Source organism: Corvus hawaiiensis, chromosome 1, assembly GCF_020740725.1.
Source record: "Corvus hawaiiensis isolate bCorHaw1 chromosome 1, bCorHaw1.pri.cur, whole genome shotgun sequence".
NCBI lineage: Eukaryota > Metazoa > Chordata > Aves > Passeriformes > Corvidae > Corvus > Corvus hawaiiensis.
This window is the reverse complement of record NC_063213.1, coordinates 76,980,462-77,006,726: the sequence shown is the minus strand read 5'-3', so window position 1 is coordinate 77,006,726 and position 26,265 is coordinate 76,980,462. Positions and strand designations below refer to the sequence as shown.

At 36.4% G+C, this 26,265-nt stretch overlaps 1 protein-coding gene across 2 annotated transcripts in view; it reads right to left on the bottom strand.

The window, feature by feature from the left end:
* CDH12 (cadherin 12) overlaps window positions 1–26,265 on the bottom strand; it is a 431,901-nt gene that overhangs the window by 301,815 nt on the left and 103,821 nt on the right. The window contains exon 1 of one of the 2 annotated variants that reach the window (XM_048311300.1): window positions 4,525–4,654. The exons of the other annotated variant lie outside the window; for it this stretch is intronic. The gene's annotated coding sequence lies outside the window, so the exon portion shown is untranslated. Of the gene's footprint in view, window positions 1–4,524; window positions 4,655–26,265 lie in introns of those variants that run through there. 2 annotated transcript variants of the gene reach the window in all.

Below are 26,265 nucleotides of genomic sequence, written 5' to 3'. Positions count from 1 at the left end.
GCTTACACCACAACTCCACAATTCTTACACACGAGGGTGCAGATTGTCTCTGGTTACTAGCAAGCATATCTCAGTGCTGACTAGATTGCAGTGGTTGCCTGAGAAATCCTGAATAATACACTTTTTACACCTGGCGCACCAAAAAAGAGATCTCATTATATCCCATTATTGTAATGGGCAACAGAATGCCAAGAACGTATTAACTACAGTATTAATAATGAATATAATACACAATGTAGGGAGTAGTTTGAATTCCAACTGCTTTGCATAATTCTTGTAAGACTAGCCATAAAATTATCTGACTACTTTTAAAAAACTGTTTTACTTATTCTCTCTTCTGTACAATAAATTTCTGTAGAATGTTTCAGTTATAATTAATTCCCAAGTTATTCAGAAAATAATTGCTTTCGTTTTCTTTCTTTATTTTTTTAATATAGCATTTGGGCAAAAAAAATATTACAAGCTATGATCTGAAGAAAATAAAATGGCAAGCTCTGTTATACGTCCTCATAAGAAAGAAAGTGGAAACAAACTACATTCAGTAACGTATTATGGTCACTCTTGAATTACTTTAAACCATTTCAAACATTGACATTTAAAAAAAAAGTAATATAACTAAAAGAATATATTCTTTCCTAAACTACAACTTGGTTCATATTTGTGTAAGACATTTGAAACAGATTAATCTTGTTTAAACGTTCCATTTGCCTTCACTGGAGGGGGCAAGGAAAAGAGGTGAAGCAGCACAGTCAGAGGATGCATTCCCTGATGATATAAGACAGTGATTTTCATTACAGAGACATGCAAGAGAACTGAGAGGTCTTTTTGAATCATGGAAATTTTGTAGGGAAAAGTGGAAGCAAAAATAAAATTCAATGTTCAAATATACTCAGTGGTTTGACTACCACTATACCTATTTAATAAAATAGCATTATAGTTAGCATTGAATGAATAAATTGTAGTAAAAATAAGACCCTACTTGATTTCCTATGCACCACTAATCAAGACTAAGCACTTCTTAAGTATGCAAATATACCCTCTTCACATTTTCAAGAAGACTTAATAAAATCCACAGTTTTGAATAGAAGAACAGAGTAGTTAGAACTCCCAGAAAGAGGCTCTATCTGAGAAATAGGAGTACTAGCTGTTTTTGAAGAGAAACCTGAATGTGTTTCAATGTTTTTCATAATTCCATATAGTATTTTTTTTTAAGACCTTGTCAAATGGGAAGTAAATATTCCCAGAAAATTAAAAAGGGGTCAATGGTCATGTAAGTCTTTAGAGTGGTACATCCTTTTATGTTGCAAACATTGGCTTGAGTGCACTGCAAGCATTATAGCTGTCATACCCAATATACAGACCTGAACTCTATCAGTCACAATGAAGTTTTTAATGAAGATATAATTTTTGTTTATTTTGTAAATCCATCTAGGATTACACATTATTGATTGCAGCCAGCTGAGCTGCAAAGCTTGGATAATGAAGCCTGTGAAACTAAACCAATCCTCCTTAAGAAATTTGGGAGTAGAAAATCCAATCTCTGCATATCTGCATTACAAGAATCTGGTTTACAACCTGGCAAATCAAGTCTTGTTTTGTTGATTGTAAGCAACTAAGAGTAGGCAGGTTCTGTCACATAACATTCAAGATATTTACTAGATGGTGAATGCTAACAGAAATTTTTGCTTGGTGAGATAAATTACTCACTTGAAAGTGTTCACTTTTCAAATTGCATTTCTGTCCATAGCCTTATTATTTTAAAATGGCTGCCTTTCATATATCAGTTAAAGACAATTTTTCATAGCTTAATGTAGCCCTCCAGCATCTATGTGGACAGAAGTGCATTATGTAATGCAAACTTTACTATATATTCAAGAGGGAAAAGTGAGATACCCATTTATTTTTTTAAGACATTACTTCAAATTTTAAGTACTTGTCAGATTCAGTCTGCCAAGTTCAATATTTACTAGTTTATTTTGGCAGAGATATATAAAAGAATATTTGATATCCCAGTGCAAAGTAATATTTGGTTTACACCTCATTTTCATCTGGTGTTGATCAAGATAACTGAAGCAATCTCATTTGATGCCAGAAGATAAACTGGCTAGTATTTGGCTTCTTCCTAGCATAACAAGAAAGAGGGAAGTACTGGATTCTGGACTTTTCTTCTTCCTCTTTTCATCCTCCACCCAATCCATATTTTATTTGCAGTGACGTGGTATATAAAAACACTGTTTATAACTTTTTTTCAAGTTAACATTCTAAAAAATATTTCTATTTCTCATACCTTTATTTCCTAAAGTACTCCTATTTTCTTACTGCAATTTACTTTATTATTGTGATCTTATCCTCTATTTTGTTTTCCTTTAGTAGGATCATCACTTTCATACTGCCAGCACTGTTATTATTGCTGTTCAATGCAGTTCATGGAGAGCCACTCACATTTATTTCTTAATTGTTCTGCAGTTATAGCCTCTTTTATAGGTGTACTGCCAGGTGTTTTTCTGTTTTTCACGCTTCTTTTTTCACAAGTTTGAAATTTCTAGCAGGCTTAGTTTCCTTATTTTGGAGTATCAGTAGTGTCAGTACAGTCTCTGCTGTATCACAATGCTGCATTTATATACAGTAAATTGTAGGAATTCAAATGTGCTTCTCTTTTCTAATGTGTTTTCATCCCTGGTTCTTATTCTCCACAATTTATTTTACTCCTCACAGTTCACATTAATCTAGAATTTATCTATTCTCAGCTCGACTTTGAACTTTTTTCTGAATATCCTAACTCCATGTGCTCAGTTTTTTGTCTTTTTTAGTTTCAGCATTATTATGCACACACTGTGTTAATGCAGTTACCTGGTTTGGGGATCTTAACTTCCCCTATCCACTAAAGCAAGGACATTCAATATGTTCAAAATTGATGAATTCCATACTATCAGTCCATGGAGTATGATGAACACTGAGAGCAGTTACACCTACTGAAGAAAACACAAACTCTGTTGCAGAAGTAAGGGATATTACAGTCCTCTATTTTACTTTTAATGCAAAAGTTCCTTTTCTGAATGATAAGATGTTTCTCCCCAAATTCTGCTAGATTTTTCCCACAAGTGACTCTGTAAGACATCTTATTGCGTTTTGAGACACAAACTCCAGCATTTTGTCTTCAGCTTTGGCATGATAGCAAATGCTTCAAAGAGAATGAGAAATTGAGCAAATATACAGCGTAGTATTACTTCTCACCTTTCCAGAGCCAGAGGCACGTCTAACAGATCTGAAGGCTGCATCCAAAGTATTGCATTTAATGGACATCATGGGAACCATTTCCTATGAAATTTCCTCTTCCCTGCTTAATCATTGGATGCTCTTGGTTTTATCATTTGCCTGATAATTTCAGTAGGGGCCTTCTGGCTTATTTTTTTTTCTCTTTGTTCAAAAAGAATTATCAAATAATAATTTTTTTTTTTTTTAACTTAAATAACACATAAGGCATAAAAAATAGCTTGTAACTTGAGCCGGATAGAAACATGTTAAAAAGGTTAGGAGACAACAATCTGTCCTTGCATAAAGCACAGTCACATTATTACTTGATATAGATATTCATATTCTTGACTATTTGACCAAAGTCATCACACTTGCTGTGCAATATGTTATTATCAGAGGGCATATCAAATTCTTAACCAATTATTGAATACATAAATAAAAGTGTAAACTAAAATCCTGATAAGTTTACTACTTTTTGTGAGAAAAAACTCTTCCAAACAGAGTTTTACAAGCTATTTATTTCAGGCTCTGCAGTTTCTCTTTTTTTCCCCCTTATTTGCTTGAGAGAAAGAAATTACTGGCATGATATCACATCCATATTTTAAATATAGATTTGCAAAATGCAAATAAGAAAATAGTTAACCGCTATTTCTATTTATGATGAAAAGTGTCAAGAAACTGGAAAAAAAATTGTATAGAGGCAAAAAACATAATTCCCATTTAAGAAAACAAACCCACTCAGTATAAATGACCAAAGTAGTAGTGAGGAGAACGGAGAAGGTATATCACTAAGCCAGAATAATTTTAAAATTAATTCTACCTAATTAGATTGACAGTGTAGCACATAGGAGGAAACCAACACCATTTAAAGGAATATTACTACTTCATATAAACAATTTCTTTTTCATCCATACAAAATTCTGCCCATCCCAAAACCAAAGCATCTTAAAGTTTGGCTCAGAAAGTCAACATAGGACTTGTCCTTTCATCAGTGTTTATTGAACTCTCTAGCCCAAATCTTGGATGCTATCAGGTTTCTAGTCACTCAGCAGGCAATCTGTCTTCTTTACTCCAGTTATAAAAAGTTTTATCACCTTCCTACCTTTAACTAAGGTTTTCTATCCTTTCACTATGCTTCTGTGTGGGGAAATAAACCAAGAGCTGCAGAAAACCCCTACACAACCCTCCAGTTTAAAACACTTAGAACTTGTATAGCAAGTACTTTATGCCCAGTACAGCTGCTGGCAGAGAAATTGGCTCCGATCTTACCTCCCACGTCTCCTGTAGCTCAACCGCTTCCGCTGGGTAGTTGTTTATTTCTCTTTTCCTTTCATATCCCTGACCTTTTTTTCTAATGTGTTGAGCTGAGTTTGGAGTCACGGTGATGAATGAGATGTGATCATAAGAATCACAGTGAGGGTGCAGTGTGCAGGGCTGTTTCTCAGGAAGCATAGTAGCAGACGGAGGAGGGGGGGAAGTGGAAATCTGACAGGTTTAGCTTGCTGACAGCCCATGTTTATAGGCTCTGTAAAGAATACAGATGAGACAGAGGAAAGGCAGAGACGACAATGACATAAATCTTAGCCCCAGTGTTTTCAGTCCAAAAAAGTGAAGAAATAAGATCAAGTTTGGGGTGCTGTTAATGGCTAGTCTGTCACAGAGCTGAACCTCTTCACTGTCTGCTTCTTTAGATGAGATTAATAGATACACTCCACTCCACTGTACGGTACTTCTGCCATCTGCACAGAAAATTGAAGCCCTCTCTCCCCTTTGACCACAAAATACTTTAGGTAATAAATGAGTTAGGCATTCTAATTCCAATAAACAGGGTAATAGATCTGCATAGATTAAAGTAAATAAATAAATAAATAAATAAATAAATAAATAAAGTGAAGTGGCAGAATAAAGACCAGCCTCCATTCTGAAAGCAGCAGTCAGCTCCTCAGCTGCTTCGAACACTGTGTTGTTTGGCTACAGTGGAGCCATGCCAGTTTGTATCAGGTGAGGTTCTTGCCTCTTGTTTTCATTTTTTAAAAAATCCAAGTAAATTTCAAATAAATTCCAAAGCACTAAATAAAGAATGCAAGATTTTATCTCATAGTAAATTTTTAAATGTTTAGAAATTTATTCCCTCTCCAATATCCCAGATATAGTAGCAGTTTCTTTCACTGTTTTGAATACATCCACCAAGAATGTGATTTCTGTGATGCAACTGGATCGTCAATAGGCTACATCTTGTAGATAGACTTTTTTAGAGCTGCTCTCATTTCTCAAGTTACACTTATTCCTACAAGAGCTACAACTTTTCACAATTCACAGTCATGAAAAAATAAGACCAAGAATGTAAACTATCACTACAAAGTATTTTCATTCTTTTTAACCAGTTATCACCAAGGAAAAAAAGGCAGTCAAAGTAAAAGTAGCCTGTCTAGACTCTGGAAAAGACAATATTAATTTCCTTCTCAGAAGCTATAAAGTCTGTATGTACTTTCATTCATCTGAGTCCAGTGCTAGGAATGTAATATATAGTATTTTCCTTGCTGCCATTGGTAGATTACCATGTTGTTGAAAGTAATAAAGAGAAGGCCATTATACCCAACTGAACTAACAGAAGAGGTCAAAGAGCACATCAAGCACTTTCATTTAGACAGAAGAACCACACTGAAAAATAGATGTGTTTTCCCCACTGTCTTCCAATAGCAACATCTACTTTCAGGCCAGGTATCATGATTTTAATAGCGTATTTGTTAACTGGAAGCTGTTTGTTAACTGTTTCAGCCTCCAAAATTATGCATGCCATCCTAGAGATCTAATCCACAGAGTTGGTTCAGCTGTCCATCAGCATGTGAAAAGTCAGCCAGCACAACCTTAGTTATGTAGTGTGTGATGGCAGAAATGTACAGGACAAATAGCACCATTTCCCATAATCAGCCTTTAGATGAAGGCACTCTTGTTGGAACACGTGCTAAATGTATACAAATTAAGATTAAGAAAAGGAGCAAGTTTTGATGAATATCAGACCTCTTTAAGGCATGTAAAAAAAGAATAATCACTAACAATTCTTGAGAGAGAGAATGATTCTCTTCCTAAACTTGTGGGGAGGCGAGGGTATAGAGGGAGGAGGGAAGACTTCTATCTTAAGATCTCAAAGGATTACATACCTCTCTCAATAGTCAGCAAAGTAGCAAAGTATCATATTGATACATATTAACAATTTGTTAACTTACATAATTTATCAAGTTTAAGTGGTTTATCCAGTATCTCTGAGAAGGTATAGAAACTGACTTTAAATTTCCTGATCTAATTCTGAAACGATGCTGCATTAGACATGCCTCCTTTATAACTGCTTGTACTGAGTCCCCAAATGCTGCATTAAATGGTATATACTTATCAGCTCCATTATATTTATGCAGAATAATTTTATTTCTTCTAATCTCCCTAGGAAAACAATGACAAAACAACAAAAAAAAAATTATCTACAAGAAATTACATTTCTTGTTATTGTTTCCTTTGGAGCACTTTTAAAATGCTATCGGCTCTTCTCCTATAGGAGATCCTCCTATAAGGAGGACGTGAAAAAGAAAATAGTAAAAAAAAAGGTATATCAATAGAAATAATAATGTAAATACATTAAGTAAAAAAAAAAAGCCAAGCCAACAAACATCCACGATTACTCAATGTACATATCTGGTACTCACCAACCTTGTATACAGCCTCTTGAAACTACTGTCAGTTAACACAGATATTTCATGGCAGTTATAGTTCAATTTTTCACATACATCTGCAGCTGAAAATTGTCAAAGTGATAAGCTAAGGCTTCAGCTTTTACCGTCTTCCGCTTTTGCACTGTTTCCTATAAGCTGATTACAATAAGGAAGACTGATTCTGCAATTAGTTTGGGAAAAGGGGAAAGAAGGCAACCAAGGTTTTACTAGTTCCTATGTGGTCATAATTCTAGCTCTTACGACCTCCTAACCTGGGACAATAGAGGCCTTTAATACCTGTGCCAGACCTTGCCCCGCTCTCCGTTAGTCTCATACTTCAACACCTCAAATCATAAATGATAGTTCACACAAAGAGACAAAAAGAGCATTTTTTCTCCCAACTGGTAATGATTTTTGAAATCATATGCATCTTCCTAGCATCTTGAGAGTATAAAAACAAACCTAACCTCTACAGTCAATAATCCTTATGTTTTGTTCTTTGTCTTTCAAAAATTTCCCTCTGAGGGTGTATCTGAACATCAAGAAAAAAATTCTGGTACATTGTCTACCCACCCAAAGTCAAGCTGTCATCTCAGCTGATAATGTTGACATTCACTGTCATATTCAGAATGAGTGAGACTGCTGCCTAGGACTATCGTCAGTGGAACTGTTTCATCCTAAAGCTGGAGACTAGTTCTATTCTCATGCAAAAAAAAAATAAAACTTTGACTATTTCCAGCCTATTGCCTAAACGAATCTTCCTTAGTCTAAGTAGGATGTTAAATCCCAACACTGTAAGTATTATTTATAAAATCAGGGTCTAGGAAAGGGTCTGTTTGAGGTTTAGATTACCTGGTCATTCCACTTAAAAACGGACAAGGGCAAAGAAGTCTACTTGAGTGGAGTTAGCTAAACTAATACACTATTTTCTTAACAGAGAATTAGAACTAACCCATGCTAACTTCAGGAAACTCTTCAGACTATGCAAGCCTTCCTCTGCTTTGACAACTGCTTCAGAGAAGAAATTACTGAATTCAGGCAGAGATTGAATTGGGTTCTGTCACTTATTTCTCATGCTAAGTCTATGAAACTTCACTAGATAACTGAAACCTAAAAATTATTCTTTTTCTTGGTAGCATGCTGATGCCATGAAGATTTTTGCCTTTTCTTTTATACCCCTTTTATACCTTTTTACAGCTTCTGTATTCCTAGTGCTTTTTGCCTACATTCTTGGACTTTTTTGTTCAGCTAAGAGACTAAACATTTTAGAAGCTTCGTAGCTAGGGATCAGTGTGCCCCAGACCCCAAGGTCCTCTCCAGAACATATTCTGTAAACCAAGATAGAACCATCCAGGGGAAGATTCCTTGGGGAGGGGGGGCTCACTTGAGCCTCTCATTGGGGAATCTTTGATAGATATGCTAATTAGTAAAGCCTATAATGTTATATGCAATGTTGGGGGGACACAGAGAGGAGGAGAGACACAGAGACACAGGGAAAGACTCGGTGGGGTACATCTTGATGCATATGACCTGGACGTGTACACCTAAGGATCCTTAAAAATAAATACCAAGGTAAAATCCCTTTTCCCCTTCTAACCATGTATGCCTCTTGATTTTAAGACCAGGAAAAGGCATCAGTTGCTGGCGACCATGAAGGGACCCTAAAGACCTTGAAACTCGCAGTCTTGGGTTGGAACACACCTTGCTTTGCCCCTCTCTTTGCCGGCAAATTACAGAGGGGCCAGAGCAACAATCTAAGACTGTGACCAGGACTTTAGGACCCAGCACGGAAAGGCATCAATGCTGTAGGGGCTTATTGTGCCAAAGTTAAAATACTAGATTGATGCTAACACAAGGCTCTCAGTGGAATCCATGGAAATTATACCTATGTCATGGATGATGTCACTCCTGCAATAAGGAGAATCAAAGGGTCTTCCCCAGCTTCTGTTGATACACAGGAGATTTCTAATTTGTAGCAGGGAATCAGGCTGTAGATGCAAATAAAAGAGTTCTGAGGGGAACTTCACCAGCCTGCCTGAGGTGAACTTTGCAAGCCTTCCCAAGGTCTTCCTCTTTTCACTACTAAACAACACAGGATGAATCTGGTCCCAAGAGGGGACATAATTATCTAATAAAAAAGGTTTTGTAGCAGTTATTATTTCTTTAGAACATCACTTTAACATTGTGTTGAAGTAAGCCAAATACACAGCTTTTCTTCCTGTATTATCAAGCAGCTGGAGTTTACAAGCAGCATAACTGTTACCAGATCATGCACAAGTCTGTAGAATTATCTAGTCTCCAAACAGAATCTTAAAAAGAGTATCCCAGCAAGCTGAAGAGCATCTAAACAATTCAGTGATATCTCAAATCACACCTTTTTTTTTTTTTTTTCCCCCCACGATGTCCTAATCTTTGACAACACTGCAGAGCCAACACAGCCAGTTTTTCTGTGAAAAATCTTCTAGCAGTGTCATGGACGGGAACAGCCTGACCCCTAAAAGATACTCTGAGGAAGGAATAGAATAGAAGAAGGGCTCAGGCTGTGCATACCAGATTGCAAATGAATAAAGACTTCCTCAAAGGGGGTTCAGAATTAAATGGTTAATCAAAACACTGTGCAGTAAGGATCTCCTCACCCTAGTGTGAAGGCACGTCAGGGGAAGAGCAAGAAGTGCATCTCAAAATGTGTATCAACTTCCTGAGGCATTGTCACAGTCCAGTGAGAGAAGAGACCTCCTTGCTTTTCTTTTTCAATCCCATATGAGGCATGATTCACCAAGGGAATAAGATTTAGTTATGGAGGAAGAGTTATCACAATAAAACTTCAGAAAATGTTATTTGCATAAGACTGTAGTTACTTTCAATTTTGGTGATTTTTTTTTTTTCTTCCTTCTTCTTACTTCCCTAAGAGTAAGGCAAAATACTTTTGGACTAGTTGTAGTTTGGAAAAAAAAGAAATCTTAGCCTTCCACCCTCATTTTCAGGGTTTTTTGTTTTGTTTTGTTTTGTTTTCCATACTTCTTAAGAGTTCAACTTATAGAATATAGATATTTAAAAAGCTATAGGAAATCTACCAGCTTCTGAAAGGTCAGACAAAAGGGAGCTTGTTGGGGAGTTTTCATTCAGGCTGCTAAGACCTGACTGGACATTCCTCTTAGTGCAGTATTTGATATTGTTATGACCAAAAAGAACAATAAAAGCTGGGGTATTAAATTTATTTACACCTTTTTTTGTTACACACATTACCAGCTTTCACAGATGAAACAGAATCTGGACTCAAAACTCGACATGAAAAATAGTACTGGAGCTCATTAAATCAGTTCAAAACATATAGTAGGATGGCATCCCTGTTGGAAAAGTTGAATTTGGTGTTATAATCTTTCTCAAAATAAAGTGTTAATGATTCCTCTTACGAACTTCTAGCTTACGAAACAGACAATCTGTTTTCTCAAGAAGAGGAGAAAATTATTTCACATATGTTAAGAGGAATAAAACTTAGAAAGCAACATTACCATTTTTCCCATTCTATCATTTGGTCAGTGACTTTTACATGTCTTCAAAAGTCTTTAAAAAAGTATGATAATATTTCTCTAAATACATAGGAAAATCTTCAGAGTAAAGTCTCAGTAAGTCAGACTTCACTGTCAAAATTTCCTTGATTAAGGAGCTGATGACTTGTCCCAGTATGAATAGCAATACATCTCCATGCTAATAATGGAAACTGTTTTATAAGTGTGTATAGGCGTATATATGAAAATATAAACAGTACTATCTGTATACTACAGGCACATGTACACATGCATAGTACAAATATATGCACATATATACAGGTTTAAAGCAGAATAGAATATGTACAAGTTAATATATTACCAAAATATGCAAGAGAAAATCACAGCTAAGTTAAAAAAGCACTTGCTTAAGCCCATGACTGACACAGACTGGTGCTATTTTGGCAACTGTCTCACAAAAGCTTAAAACACAATATGTAATAGCACAAACCATGGATGTAAAACAGTGTTGTAGCACAGCTAGCCTGCATGCCATTTTACAGTCTAGAAAAAGAAGTGGGTATAAAAGTAAAGAAGAACTTATCAGAAATTTTTCCCTGTTGGAGTTTAGATTCCATATAGTACATAGAGATTATAATGGTTACTATAAGGTTTAAAAAAAAAAAAAGTAATTATAAAATACTTATGTTTACATCTCTGGATCTCACTCTACTTTTGAGCATATTTTATTTACCTAGACAAAACGGATTTAGGATTGGGCCAGACTAGGTAGCTTAAAAAGATAGAATTGGAAACAGATCTTTAAACATATATTTAGTTATATACTCAGATTTTTCACTTTATTTATCCAGCATACTAACAGTTTGGAAAAACAGAATAATCCTTTAGCTGTAGTAAAATATGCATTTTTTCCATCAACTATTACTTCTTCTCTTTGGTATATTTTGTGTATAAAAATGTGAAAACCAATATGTGCATATATTTGTGCATATATTTAATAAGAATGAACACCATATTAAGAATTCTACTATTTACCTTCTAGTTGTGAGCCAGCTCCACATTACAGAGATTCAACTCATCCCTTAGCCCCTTGCTGAACGACAACGAATGCTGAAACTGCCTGCCTTGGACCCTTCTCCAGTGGTAGGTAAATATCAAATAGATTTTAATCATTACTTATTGTATCATGAAGTTCAGTATTTAAGTACTACGGTCCTGTGTGAATTTTAGTACATGATGTTTAAGTCAGCACACACAGCACTCAGTCACTGTCAAGAAAAAAAAGCCAAAAACCTCTAAAATTCAAGCCTAAGTATATTAATACACAAGACAAGAAGAATATTAAAGTTGTTTTCTCATATGTGAAAGATAAGATATGTAGTGGTATACTCATTACTGTTTATCTTCTGTGAGATAAGAATTAGGAGAAACGCAAAGCAGGCACCAAACTTGAGAGAATATAAAGAAGTTTATTAACAGACCTAAAAGAAGGAAAAAAAAAAACATACCACACCTTCAGAACACTTCTCCTCCGCCCCCCACTTTTCTCCCTTCTCCCACTGACAATGTGAAAAAACAACCCTTGAGATGCTCAATCTCTTTACCACTTCCATAATAACCTTGTTCAGTCCATTTAGGAAGAGGAGTCTCTCTTGCCCATTCTATGAAAACAATATCACAACGAGACAGCCGCCCGGGTTGGTTCTCTGCTCGCATGTGAGTCCCTTCCCACAACTTTCAGCTTTTCCCACAACTGCTTTCAAGGGTCCAGTCTTGAGCTACTGGGGTGCAATTTTAAGGTTGAGCCGTTCAGAAACAAAAATTCTCTTCACCCATCTCTGGGAGCATTTCATCTCTAAGAACAGAGGTCCTTCTCCTTCCCTGGGAGCAAAGGGTCCTCCTCATCTCCATCTCTAGGACTATCTCTGGGAGCATCTCTAGGAACTGAGGTCTTCTCCTTTCCCATTTGGAGCAAAAGTCCTCATCGCTTCCTTCTCTCCCTGTTCAAATTTCTCATGAAATTACAGCTGCATCAGCATCTGCCTATCTCAGCACAGGTGCTTTTGCTCACGAGTACAAGTTGAACGCTCCACCCCCCATATCTTCATGAAATTACAGCGAGTACTCTGATACATCATAGCTTTACAACAGAATTTCAGCTTTAAGCATCTCCTCTTTCTCTTCCCTCAGGTTTTCAGCTCTTTATAGCACTAAAAGGGTTAATCTCACCTAGGCCTTGCAGCTGGAATGTCGATTACCGCTGTTGGTCACATGAAGTCTGCCGGACAGCACTGGGCAGCTTCAGCTGAATCTTGGCCACACTGGAGAGGGGAAGCAGAGCCACTCCATCTGCACAGAGCAGGACTGTGGAAGGGTTCTGCGGGTGGAACAGGGCCCATCGGCTCCAGGATGGCCGTGGCTCAGCCTGGCCTGGCCCGAGCAGGGCCTGGGCCAGGCCCGCCAGCCCCCGCATGGGGCCTGCAGCCACCTGTCTCAGCGCCGGAAACGAGAGAGAGACTCTGCCCGGCGTGTGTCTATTCTTAAGTGTGGATTGCAGAGGTGGTCACAATTTTAAGTGGCTTAAAGAATTGTCCATATTCAAACTGGCCAGCTGATAGGTTCTGTCAGTTCACAGAGGAAGCTGTAAGCACCCCTTTGCAAGGACATCACTTCCAGGACTATGCTTGCTAACCCATGACAGATATAATTGGCAAAGAAATAGAAAACTTACTACAGGCTTGTATATTCTGTAGCAATTGGCTTCATTAATGATAAATGCCATTAATGAGTGTACACATTAACTCACTAAGCAGCATGAGTAACTGGCAAAACAGATAGAAATAACTAAAGTGGTTTTTTTAAGCAAAGCAACCTTTTTATGCAGCTAGGAAAAGTTTCATACGCTGCAGGAATAATTAAATGTCTAAATTAGGATTTTGTTTTATTTTGGGTACTTGCCATTGTAACCATTTCTTACTCATCAGTGTAAGAAATTTCTGTGTAAATGGCTGCTCCTTATGAATATGTTATCCTTTGAATATGTCATCCTTTGAAGATCTGGGGAGGAAGACAAGACTGCACTGTTCTCCAGAAAGCAGCCATGAAAAACCATAATATTATGAGTAATTATTATCTATTCCTGTTTGAATCTATTTCTTCTAAAAATTTCTAAAACTATGATATCACCTCTTCAATAAGGATACAAAACAAAATTGATATTATTTTGCCATTCTTTCTTTACCTGGCTCCTTAGATGAACAAAATGATATTATTTAGGCCCCTCACTTATTGCCCACATGCCTGTTATTGACTTTGAGGGGTCTCATGTGGGGAACAAGGTCTAGAAATCTCCAGAAAAAGCCTTATAGATCACTTCAATTTAAACAGAAAATGTTATATAAAGTGCCTTTTCCAAACCCAAATGATGGCATACAAGGAAATCATTGAGATTTTACAACAAGAAATTATAAATGCATTCATTAATTTATTTTCTAGCATTTTTTCATCCTTCACTGATGTCTTTGAAGAAGCACAGCATTCTTGAATGATTGCTCTGAAGCAGAAAACAAAATGTCTTTTCTCTCATGTTTTTGATCAATAGGAAGTATTTGTCAGTACAATGTTTCCTATTTGGTGGCAGAGTACACAAGAGCTTTTATTCTCATTTCTCCTTGAAGTTAAGAGGAGGAACATCTCCATGTCTTGAAGTCAAAATGAGAAAAAACCCAAGAAGCTGAAAGAACCCAGAATATTTGGGGGATTTGTGTGCATGTAAAGCAGAAAGCTTTTTTTAAAAAAAGAACCACAAATGAAACTTCTTGGTTCAGGAACTAAAGGACATAGCTGCAAGTTTCCATGACCCTTTCACAAACACTTGAATTATGGCTATGAGGCATGAGAGGAAAGTGAAAACATTGATCAGGCTGCCAGTCAAACTATGGCGATAATTAGGTAGAATTAGCTCAACCATGTGCCAGATTCTATAATCTCATCCTTATTCTGCTACTGTCTAGCTGTAAAATGCACACTTCTAAGTCATGCAATCAAGTCTTGAGAAACATTATGTCTCATTGTTAAGTACTTCCCTCCCTAAGCAATGTTTACATTTCCTGTACTTCACACAGGGCTAAAACCAGTATTTTTTGGGGTATGGATTGTGCGTCTCTTGTGCGGAGAAGACTTTACATATTTGAGCAGGATGTACATTTCTGGGGTACCTATAGGACATTAGAGGATCAAATTCTTGACTGTAAATTCATCTGGATAGACAACTAAAAGAAAATAAAACCCCAGTGGTTCTGGCACTTACTTAGAGGTCAGTGAATCAGTGAACCTCAAATCAATTAAAATTTGGTGAGCTGTAATGTTCAAACCATCAGCACTTAAACATTCAGGAAAGCGTCTGCATTACAGGAAAGTTATTATTCAGCCACCACTTGTCAAGTCTGATAAATGGCCATCCCTTTTGGCTCACTAAAATGCATTACCACAGACTATAGCTGATATTACTGGACTGAAACTTGTAAAGTCTATGTGCTAGGTGGGAGAAAAAAGGTAACATGCATTTCTTTGTATAAAGTAATAAAGTGAGAAGTAATAATTATTCACATATTTTTTACATTACATATGGAGACAAATGCACCATCATTTCTTAACTATATGAATAATTAGAAATAAGTAAATGAATAATGTTTTTAGAACTCTGTGTGTTATATACTGGTACAACACTACATTATGACTTCACTGTCTCACATATTTAGTTTTATGAGATCTGAAAAATGATGTAGCTGCATCTTATTAAATTAAATTAGACACCACATGCAGTTTAAGCAATTGCTGTAATTACTCCGTAATTTCTAAAGTACATATAATAGGAATACACAAATGATATAAAGCTCATTTTTATGTAAACGAAGTAATTAATACAGAAATCTCAAACTCTCCTGACTGTCAAAAACAATATGCTTGCAAACTTTAGGAAGGGCTGGCACAGTGCCTTCAAAGACTTTAGAAGAAATTGGGTAATCAGCTTTCAGCATAATAAACATATGCATACAGCATACAAATGAAATTCAATCTGTATTATATAAGAAACACTCTAGGATAGGAAGCTATGATTCACCATTTGTTTTTTCTCTGGATAATAAAGACTAATTGTGACTGTGCTCATTTGAATTGGAAAAAAGCCAAAAGCTCACCATTAGAATGTAAAATGTTGGAGGTGGCTCCTAGCACCTCTATCTTTGTTTTATTTTGATGGTCAAAGTTTTACCATGCACAGTTCAAGCTTGACAAAATTTCAGAGAAAAAAGGTAAGACCCAGTGTACAAGTTACTACTGAGCTCTTCCATTTTCTCAGAGACAACACCACCACTACTTTCACCAGTGTTACACCAACTTAAAACTGGCCAGTGCAATAGGATGTCAAAGCATTAGTGTACATGAGATGGTGAAAAACAGCTGTTTAAAAGGAAATTTGTGTACTAAGGCCAAAGAAACCATGAAGATGATGGATACTAAAGGAACAATCTAGAAATCTTTTCTGCATTTTATATGATGGGGTGCACATCACATAATGTACAGGCTCATTTGAATAAACACTGTGTTAGATATTGCCAGTGAAACACCACTTGTCATTACTTGGTCAACCATACTACTGAGTGTTGACGTGGAAACACAGAGATTATCCTTCATCTACATTTTTTCTTTATCCCTGTCTTTCTATATGCCTTTCCCAGGAATCCAGACTATCAGAATTATGGTTTTTTTCTAGCCATTGGAGCATTTTGAGAGAAAGGACAGCAGTTTAGACTAATTTTGTGGCAATTTTCTTTATCCTGGCCTAGAGAATATCCATAGTGCTCATTTATGCTGATCTCCTGTGACTACATTAGGACCAGCACCCCTAGATACTGCAGAGTAATTGCTTTTTAACTTCTTTTGTAGAGACTAAGGGACATTCACAACAGGATTTTTTTTTATGTTTGTTCTAGAAACTATTCTTGAATTTCTATGTAAATCTTTCAAGAAAATTTTCCTTGAGCAAAATTCAGAGAAACCTAGAACCAGTTACAGAACAATGTGATTGATATTCTACATTTCTACATCTGAATTAGTGGCAGATAAGCTTTATAGAAGAAATACAATATGTGAAACTTTCCACAAAAAATCTTTCTAAAAGGGAAAAGCTTTATGAAATCTGAAAAATTGATTCTGTGGTTTATTTCTGGTTTGATTAAGTTCTCTTGCACTATTTCAGCTCAGAAAAGTGTCCTTCGCAAGCATGTGAAGCATGTGAAGATATTTACAAGCACTGTGTGTTGCAGTACAAGGGCTGTACAACAAACAGAAAAATAATCATCACGATTTTATAAATGTAAACTATGTAACACATGCGAAGTTTAACCAAACAACTTGTCAAAACTCACACAAAATGTGTGTAGAAGAGCCAAACCCAAGCCAATCAAGTTACAAATCAGTGCCTTAAAGAGAATATGAAAGAGAACTTTCAGAAGTCTCACTTTTAGAGATCCAGCTGTAATGTCCAGGATCTTTACTGATGTTGATCCTGGCTGCCTTCTTACTTGATTTACCAATTCAACTGATCTTTCAAGGGAAAAGAAAGACAGAAAAATCAAACCAATCATCTACTTATATCTGCAATCATATATACTGACTGTATTAAGATTCTAGGTAAAATTCTGTGACAGTTTCCATAAAACTACCCATGTTTTGTAATGTTACATGCAACATGAAACTATTTTAAGGGAGGTTTAAAGTTAAAATTGAAAAATAAAACTAAACAACTACATACATTTCTCTTTACCAATCTCTAAAAAGGAAGCTATGTGTAATTATATCTGCAATTCATGATAATAAGGAAGTGACTTGCCCAAAACTAAGGAAAAAAATCAATGGAACAGTATCCCACTACAATGCCCTACTCAAGAAACATAAAAATAGGGCAAGTTTTGTTCTCATGGACAAGTGATAATTATCTGAATGGGAACAACCTACTTTTACCTGAAACCTCTTGTGCTTTTGTTATTTATTGATAAGCCATCAGACTTGCTGTCAATTGGAATCACTTCTGATTTGCTTCTGGCAGAGGACGAAAGTACAGAAAGTCATCAGAGGAAAACAAAAATAAAAAAGAAGCTAATACATGAAAGAATCAGCCTTGAAAAGACTTTTCTTTCTGGATGGTACTTGTTAATTCAGTACTACATGACTACTAAACAATGGTTTAATCCTAAGGAAGAAGCTTGTCAACATTTGCAGGCTACTTGAGGGTTATACTAGAGTATTTATCTGAGCACTCAAGACAAATCCCTCGGTCTGCTTTCTATGTACTTTTTTCCTGTTTTCCAAAACAGACAGCAATAGACTGTTTGAGACTCCTTGTATTCTTGAGTAAAACAAAACAGAACATCTTAATTCAGTCTTATTCTGGCAAAGTATTTGTATGGTTATTTATTAATCTTCCTCTGAAAAGCCCACACTGGTAACTGTTTAATATATATTGGTCAATATTGAGCAATGTAGAAACATGGTTGATTTGCTATGAAAATCTATAGCCAGTGGGCTTAAATTCACCTTACATATTTTAACAAGACAAAGTATGTACACAGAGCACAGTGCCACAGCTGGATTTTAAACAAATGGCAATCCATTAGAGAGCTTTTTTTCCTCTAAAATATTTCAAACTTCTCTTCTTGTAGATTTCAGACAGCCTGAGGGCAAGCAAGGTTGCTTGTCAATTTATAGCCAAGTTTATACCTGTAAGGTCCCATGGGGCTGTAAGACTCAAATGAATGTCCATTTCCTTTATGCTGCACTTGGGCTTTTGAGACCCATGTTCTCCAGGTGCATTAACGCTGTCTGAGACTCATTAATATGGCAAGACAGGAATTGTAAGTGATGGGTTGTGAGATGTTGCACTCAGTTTAGGGTTCTAACAGGTAGTTTCACTAAAGGTCTCTGTACCATTAATTCTGCAGTACACTTAATAGAAATATATAACAACAATATAGTAGAGACAAATTAATGTCGACCGGTAAAGGCAATTCCAAGCACAGTAGTAAAAAAGAAGAAGAATCCAAGTAAGTCAAGAAGTTTAGTGTTAACACTTACAGGTAACTTTCCAGCAATTCACTTTAATCCAGTACTATCCTTCTCTTTTGCCTGTTCCTACTGATACACTTCAAATGCTTCTTTATTTTCAGAACAAAATATAGTTCACAGTCTTTTCCTCCTCCAAACATTTGTCAGTACATTTCTTACCCTATTTCATTAGGCATCTTACTGCCATAAAATCATCTAGAGAGAACAGGATTCATTTGCAAAACAATTAGTCAACTGAACAGTTACTGTTACAAGAAACTGAACACCTTCTGCAGGATTCCAGGTTTTATTTTCCTTTCTAACCAGCTGAGGAGAGCAGAAGCAGCAGGAACCATAATACTTAGTAAAGAATTCACAAAAAAGGTAGACAAGATATTAAAATTCCAGCAAAATACTTACTGACTTCAGAGTCCAAATTAGCTGAATGACCTACCAACTTCACTGGATTTCAATCGTTGCCCCTAAATATACCCTTACTTTATGCAAAATCAGGAATCTTATCAAGACTTTACATATTTATTCAACTTGTGTCTTCAGAAGTCTTGTAGATTTAGGTTCTGGAAGAGAATATTCACTTGAGGATTCTAAGAGTTAAATATCATTCTACCCATTAGGGAATTTACAATAGGAGGGTTATCAATGCTGCTGAAGGGCAGAACATACGTGTTGAAAGACAAAGACAGATGTAGCAAAAGGAACTTTTTACTTCCTGGTATAAACGATCATAAATGCATAAATATTATCTCCATACATATCAAGTCTTTTCCACAGAAAAATATATGTTGGGTGAAAAACCACCTGTCCAAACTCTTGCTAAAGTACAGCTAATTTCAAAGAGAAAGAAAGTTGTTCAGGCTCTTGTCTGTTCTACCAATTTCCTTGATAAATAGCCCTGTAGTACAACATGCATTATAATATTTCCTTTTCCCCTCAGACAAAATTCTTTAATAATGCAGTACATGGTCTTGGTACTTTCCTTGTGTGAACTATCAAAAGCTTTGTTTGTAAAAAAAAATCTGAAGACCACAGCAACAATAAATTTAATGATTATATAGGTGAGAGAGAATCGTAAGTGAAAGCAAATGATGCTTTAACTATGAAAATTTAAAAAGGAGAAAATAAGTGAAAACCAAAAATAAACCCCCAAACCAAACCTAAACCCCCTAAAAACCAAACCAAACCACCCCCACCCCAAAAAAACCCCAACCTTCTTCTTTCCTGTCTAATGACTTTTTTTGCAATAAATAAATAAATAAATATGGATTTTCTGTAATGCTTTTGATCTTACTAACAAGACATCTTCCACTGTCTAAGAAAAGCCAGAACACAAATAATATTAATCACATGTTGAGTTTACTTCCTTGTTTTGTCTCCTCACAGCCACTTTTTCCTAAGACAGTACAGGCAGTATTTGAGCTATGGATGTACTGAGTCATTCCCTATTCATAATTTTCCTCTTGGCAACAACTCAGCTACTGAGATTGTGACCAATGCCTCTGTGTCATCCAGAAGATTCAGAAAAGGTGCCATAAATCAGAAATCTCTTCCCACATAATTGAATCATTTTCAAAACTGTCTTTGAAGCCCGATGAGTTTATTTTCATAGTAAGAGAGGCTAACATTTGTCAGTTTCAAATTTGGCAGTAGAGTTTACAGGCCAAAGACTCAGGGTCTCATGGTGTTTCCTTCTCCAACATAAGTGCAAGGAAATTGTACTTCCTTCAGCCCAGAACTCCGTCCATGCACAGGGCATGTGAAGTTCTACTCATTATCTGATGAAAAGAGATACTTATAGAATCATGGAGTATTTGGGGTTGGAAGGGACTTTTAAAGGTCATCTACTCCAGCTCCCCCTGCAACGAGCAGGGACATCTTCAATTCAATCACATTGCTTAGATCTACATCCAACCTTGTTGTAAACACTTCCAGAGATGGGGCATCCACAATTTCTCTGGGAAGCTTGTTCCAGTGTTTCACCACCTTCATAAAAAAAATTCTTGCTTATATCTAGTCTAGCCCTCCTTCAGATAAAACCATTACCTCTTGTCCTATCAGAACAACCCCTGCCAAAAATTTGTTCCCATCTTTTTTTATAAGCTCCCTTTAGGTACTGAAAGGCTGCTATAAGGCCTCAGTGGAGCTTTCTCTTGTACAAGCTAAACAGCTCCAACTCTTTCAGCCTTTCCTCACAGGAGGATCATTTTCATGGCCCTCCTCTGGACCCACTCCAACAGGTTCATGTCTTCCCTGTGCCCAGTGTGCCTTAACAGATACTTCTACCCTTGCTGAGGAAAACTAATCTCATTTCTGCTCAACTGACTATCATGCACCACACATTTAAGGAGACTGCTCAAGAACACAGACAAATGGCCACAGGATAACACTACTGTATTAAAAAAAATTAACTTTTTATGTTCTTGTTTAAAATCTGCTTGTGATTCAAGCAGCTGTAGCAACCATACCATTCACAACCAGCAAAATGAATCTCATGTATCAAGGTAATGACCAAACCCTTAGGTTGATATATAATAGCCTACAGTGTCTTGAGAAATGACTAGCACATCATTGTGCAAAATATATACATGTAGCAGGCAGAAGCTTGCATGCATAAAATAGGAGAAACTTAGTTTTAAAGCTGTGTATGAGTGAAATTTTCTCCAGAAAAGAAAACACAGACAAATGCAGGTTAATAGACTGACGAATGCTAATACCTAGTTACTGATTCCTTTAAAATTTAAAAATAGAATATCAAAAAACAGACTTTTCTTCTATTTCTCCTATGAATTAATATCCTAATTTGATGAGATTTGTTAGTGAAGCATTCCTATACCAAAGTCATCATAGTGTTAAAGAAATTTAAAATTTCTCTAAATAAGGACGTAATGCTAATATTATCTATATAAGAATGCTTTACGTCTGGAATTTCTAGGTATCATCATAAACACTTTCTCTTCAGTTTCTGCTGCTCTCTGTTCTCATATACATTCAGCTGCAGAACCAACCAGCCATCTGCTGGGATAACTGTTTCCCCCATTTTGAGTGTGCTCACACTAAAGCAGGACAGGCAGCACGATCCATAATTGCCCTGAATATGAGGGAGGACAGGGGATAACTGGCAATGATGAAAAGAGAAAGGAAGTGTGTGAAAATATAGGCTGTGTGGGAAAGTGGGAAGCCCTGGCAGCCAGTCACTAGAGATTTCAAGGAGAAGGGAGTGGCCAAGTTCAGGGCTTAAGGGTTAGTGTCAGTATTTTCAAATGTAATTTTCTTTCTTTTTTTTTTTTTTTTTTGCTTCAAAAACTGTAATCATGCCACACTATAGATGCATATAAGTAAAAAAGAAGCATACTGTGAACATATAGCTTTGCATCTATCTTAGAAAATGTACTCAGGTATCATACATGTTCCTTCATGTTCCTTGGAGTCTTTCCTTCTCTTTATAATGCTGCTGCCTTATGAAGAATATTTAAAAGCTTGTTTTACAGGAGATCTGAAAGCAAAGCAATCTCTGAGGCTGTTTGTATAAATTCATATCTGACACCAGATACTTGAGCAAGCAAGTACAGAAGAGATGATGTTGAATGCAGACACTTTAAGGGGAAAAGTCCTGCTACTTTGTCCTTTGGAAAGCCTTTATATAGCTCAGTAAGCAATCAGGGAGAAACCTTATTGTGCCTGGAGAAACTTTATTGTGCTTGAATCAATAGACATTAATGCAGGGCATTTCTGCCTCCTACACAATCATCTTGGATGGAGTAACTTCCATTCAGAACTCCTTTGTCCTTTTCCTTTCATTTCTAGCTTAGACTAATTTCTTCTCTCTTTTCTTGTTTGAATGTTTACATTCAATTAAGGATTTTCTGCTTTATTTATCAGCAGTGTTTGATCTAAATTATAAGAATAACCAATGTATAGTCGTGGGTCATTCAGAAAGTCTCATTAGCTTGTTGATTATTTGAGAGAAGGTTTCATTACCATGTAAATAGAAATAGGTTCTTTAGTCAGACAGACTAATGTTTAGTGTTCTGTGAATTATGTCATGCAACAATTAAACTCCTCAAAAGAGACACAGCACATGACATTCATATTATACAGGCTAGTTATTATTGCCACAAAGGATAGGAGGATAAAAATATTTGTTGCAATTTTTAAACTGTCACTAACTTCAGTATAATACAGCTTAAAAGCTCAAATTCAGACCACACAACAAAAAGACGATACCATAATACTCATTTAGAATCACTTCTTTGCATGGAATCCTTTATATATTAACAGTGAAAAACAATACATTCATGACTGCTGTTTCTAGAAGATTGCACCACAATTCTTTTTGGCCCTTGAAGAATAAAGGTCAGGACTAAGCTAGAAAAACAGAGAAATGAATCATCAATCCACTGAGAATATACCAGATCAGAGGAAATATCAGCTGACAAGTTGACACTGTCAAGTCCTAGACTGGTATGATATTTACACAACCTACTTTATGCAGACTTTAATTGGGCTTTTCATTTATGTGCTCTGAAATGCCTTGTTAACTCCTGTGTAATCCTTGAGCATTTAGGGACTAAGCCATTTAATTTATGTGCTTAGATTTTAGCTCTTTATCATCCCTTTCTACTTTGAAAGTATAGAAAACTCTGACTGACTGGTAAGACAGAAGAGAAATAAAAGGGAAACCTTTCCCACTCTGCCATAGATGTGTAAGTTCTGCCCCAGCCTCACCCCCAGCTTCATTTCAGCAACTCAGTCCTTTTCCTGACAGGGGCAGCTATCTGTGCACAGTCTGTGTTCCTGAGAAAACTTCTTGATTTTGTCACTCTGGGAACCTAGCTCTATTTCCACTGCCTGTTTTTAGCATCCTTCCTGTCCCTCCTGTGCTGTGTGCTCATCACTTGGCTTGGCTGCTGCCTGCAGCCCAACATCACTTGAACCTTCCCATCTTTGAGCATGCTCCCTAGGCTACCTCCATCTCTCCATCCCTCAGGAGCATTTATCCAACCTTGTCATTCTCTTTTGTATGAATGCCATATAGAAATGCACAGTAATATGTAGTAGAACATGAATTATTCTGTTCACAAGGGGGGAAAAAAAAAGATGAAACCTTTTTTAGAGTGGAATAAACAATAGATGTTCACAGCCTGAATGTGAACAAAGTAAAAAAAGTATCAAGTTTTTTCAGGTAGGTGTGTGTGAATACAGGACTATTTCCAGTTGACATAGAGATGTAGATTTTTAGCCACTGGATTACTTTAAACAATCAATGTTGATATCCCATACTGAATAAGATGAACAGCTAGCCAAGCAGTTTAGTCAGTCATTCAGTTCTGCACTTATTTGATTAAAAGAAGGATGCAGAGTGATCTCCCAGACACACAACATTAACCTTCAATCAATAACCACTTTAATGGTAGATGGACTCCTTTCTTTAGGCCTCTTCCAGCTGCATTACTGTGGACTTGCTATTTGGATAATGGTTAATATGCTCAATACATCAAAGATTAATTCCTGTTTACACTGGAAGATGCAGCATGACACATTTCCATACCACAGTCTCTGTCCTCTAGTCACGGGCCTTGACAATGACAGGGTTTTGTTTGCTTTCAGAATAATCTCCATGATAAACAGGGATTTCATACTTGTGGTAAATAGTAAGGCAGAAAATGCTTATAATGCTGTAATTTGAAGGAATCTACTTATTTTGTGAGTTCACAGAAACAGCATTAGGGGTTGAGCACATGCATATAAGAAACATAGATATTAAGCCTTTCCCTCCATATTTTTCTTCTGTTTCTAATGGAACAACATTAAGAAGGTAATTTATAAAAGGCTATGGTTTGGCTAGAAAAAGAACTTTGTTCTTAGCTCATCTTTGTTGAAATACAGTGCACACACAGTCAGATAGTAAATAAATGTCCAGTTCTTAGAAATACATCAGATTTAGAAAAAAAATAATTAAGAGATGCCTACATTTGAATGGCAAATAATGTATGATTAAGTTATGTTACCAAATTTAAGACATCACCAGGACAAGTGGAACTTCTGCCTGCTAATATTTGGTAGGGTTATGATCTCCTTGACATTCTCTCTAAAACCTCGTTCACTCAAATCATTAGGGAAAAAAATAAACAAAACCATACCAGTGTTAGAAACAGATTTTATGTTTAACCAAAATGTTGCTAAGATAGTTAGAGGACCATAACATTTTTTCATTGATGTATCAACACTGGAAAAACTCTTTTGATAGATCAACATGTGAAAAAATCTTTAAAACTCATTGAAAAATTTTTTTTTTTTTTTTTTTCAGGAAAGTCCTTGCTGAAACATATATCTAAAATATATATATTTTTTAGGCTCATGCACTAATTATCTGTCTGGATAAGGCATCAATGGCTGTATATTTAATTGCCAAATTGAGCCAATAGGATTCTGAGTCCTTGTGTGAGTGACCTTACTCCTTTCAGCCCAGCCCTGTCTCAAAGATTAAAAGAGATGGTTTGGTTTTGAAAAGCAGCACACTGACATCACTTTGAGCTGAAGAAGAAAAGTAAAAAGAAGTAAGTTCCACAGCCAAGAACGACCCCCTTCAAAGAGTCCTGCTTTCCTCTCTCACTAAAACCAGAGTTTACAACTCGTGTGAGAGCATCTTGATCCAGGTGCTCCACTCATTGAAACAGAATGGAGAGGCCAGTTGCATGTAGGGAATATGGGAATATGCCTACACTGAGTGCATGAAGAGCATGCTAGGCTATATTTGCAGGACATATGAACATGATTTCTACTCAGTGCTTGAGTTCACCCAGACAGGCTGTCTTTAAGATATATGTGACATAGCCATGGACATTCCAAGGCCAGGACTCTCCAATACAAGCAGGCAGTGACCTCTTTTTCTAATGAGAGAGGATGACCACAACTATGACACAAATCCTTAAAACCTTTTAATGTCCATTCTGACAGACTTACACTGAGTTTAGCTAGAAACCAGCTTAGATGCTGGCACATCGTATTTATGTCAGTGCTTTTCTGAGCCATTAGGAATTTCACTCATGGTACAAAGTTTCCAGGAGATGGACAATATTGCCAGCAGTACCACCTCCCAAAGGTCAGGATCCACATATTCAACTCCAGCAAAGTTATACATAGCATGACATAAATATCACTGTTTATTATACTTTAAAAGCTGTTCATCCTTGCAGAAGTTGAGTAATTGACTCTTGACATCATTGATGCCAAGAGTTATCCCTGAACAACTTACATATAGCACAGCCTTTTGAATCCCACTGCAAAATAAGTTGTTTCTGCCTTCTAATCTAAAATAGAAATACAAACTAAAATTAAAAGTAACTTTTCTTTTCCACTAGCTGGACATCAAATGCACACCACCAAATTAGGAGCTTGGATGAATTTTCTTATCATGAATCTCTTCATATGAACTTAGTATCGAAAAAAAAAAATTGCAAGAGGAACATGGAGGTGGAGAAAATAAAGAATTATCTCTTCTATTTTCAAACACTATTGTATAACAACAGGAAACCATAGTCATCATTCTTTTGTAAGGAAATTTAGGAAATAGGCTGACGTGGGCAGAAAACTGCTGACAATGACAAGATCACTCTTAGAAGTTCAAGGAATAAGGGTCCTCTTCTCACTGTGGCTTATTTTGGATCAGAAAACAG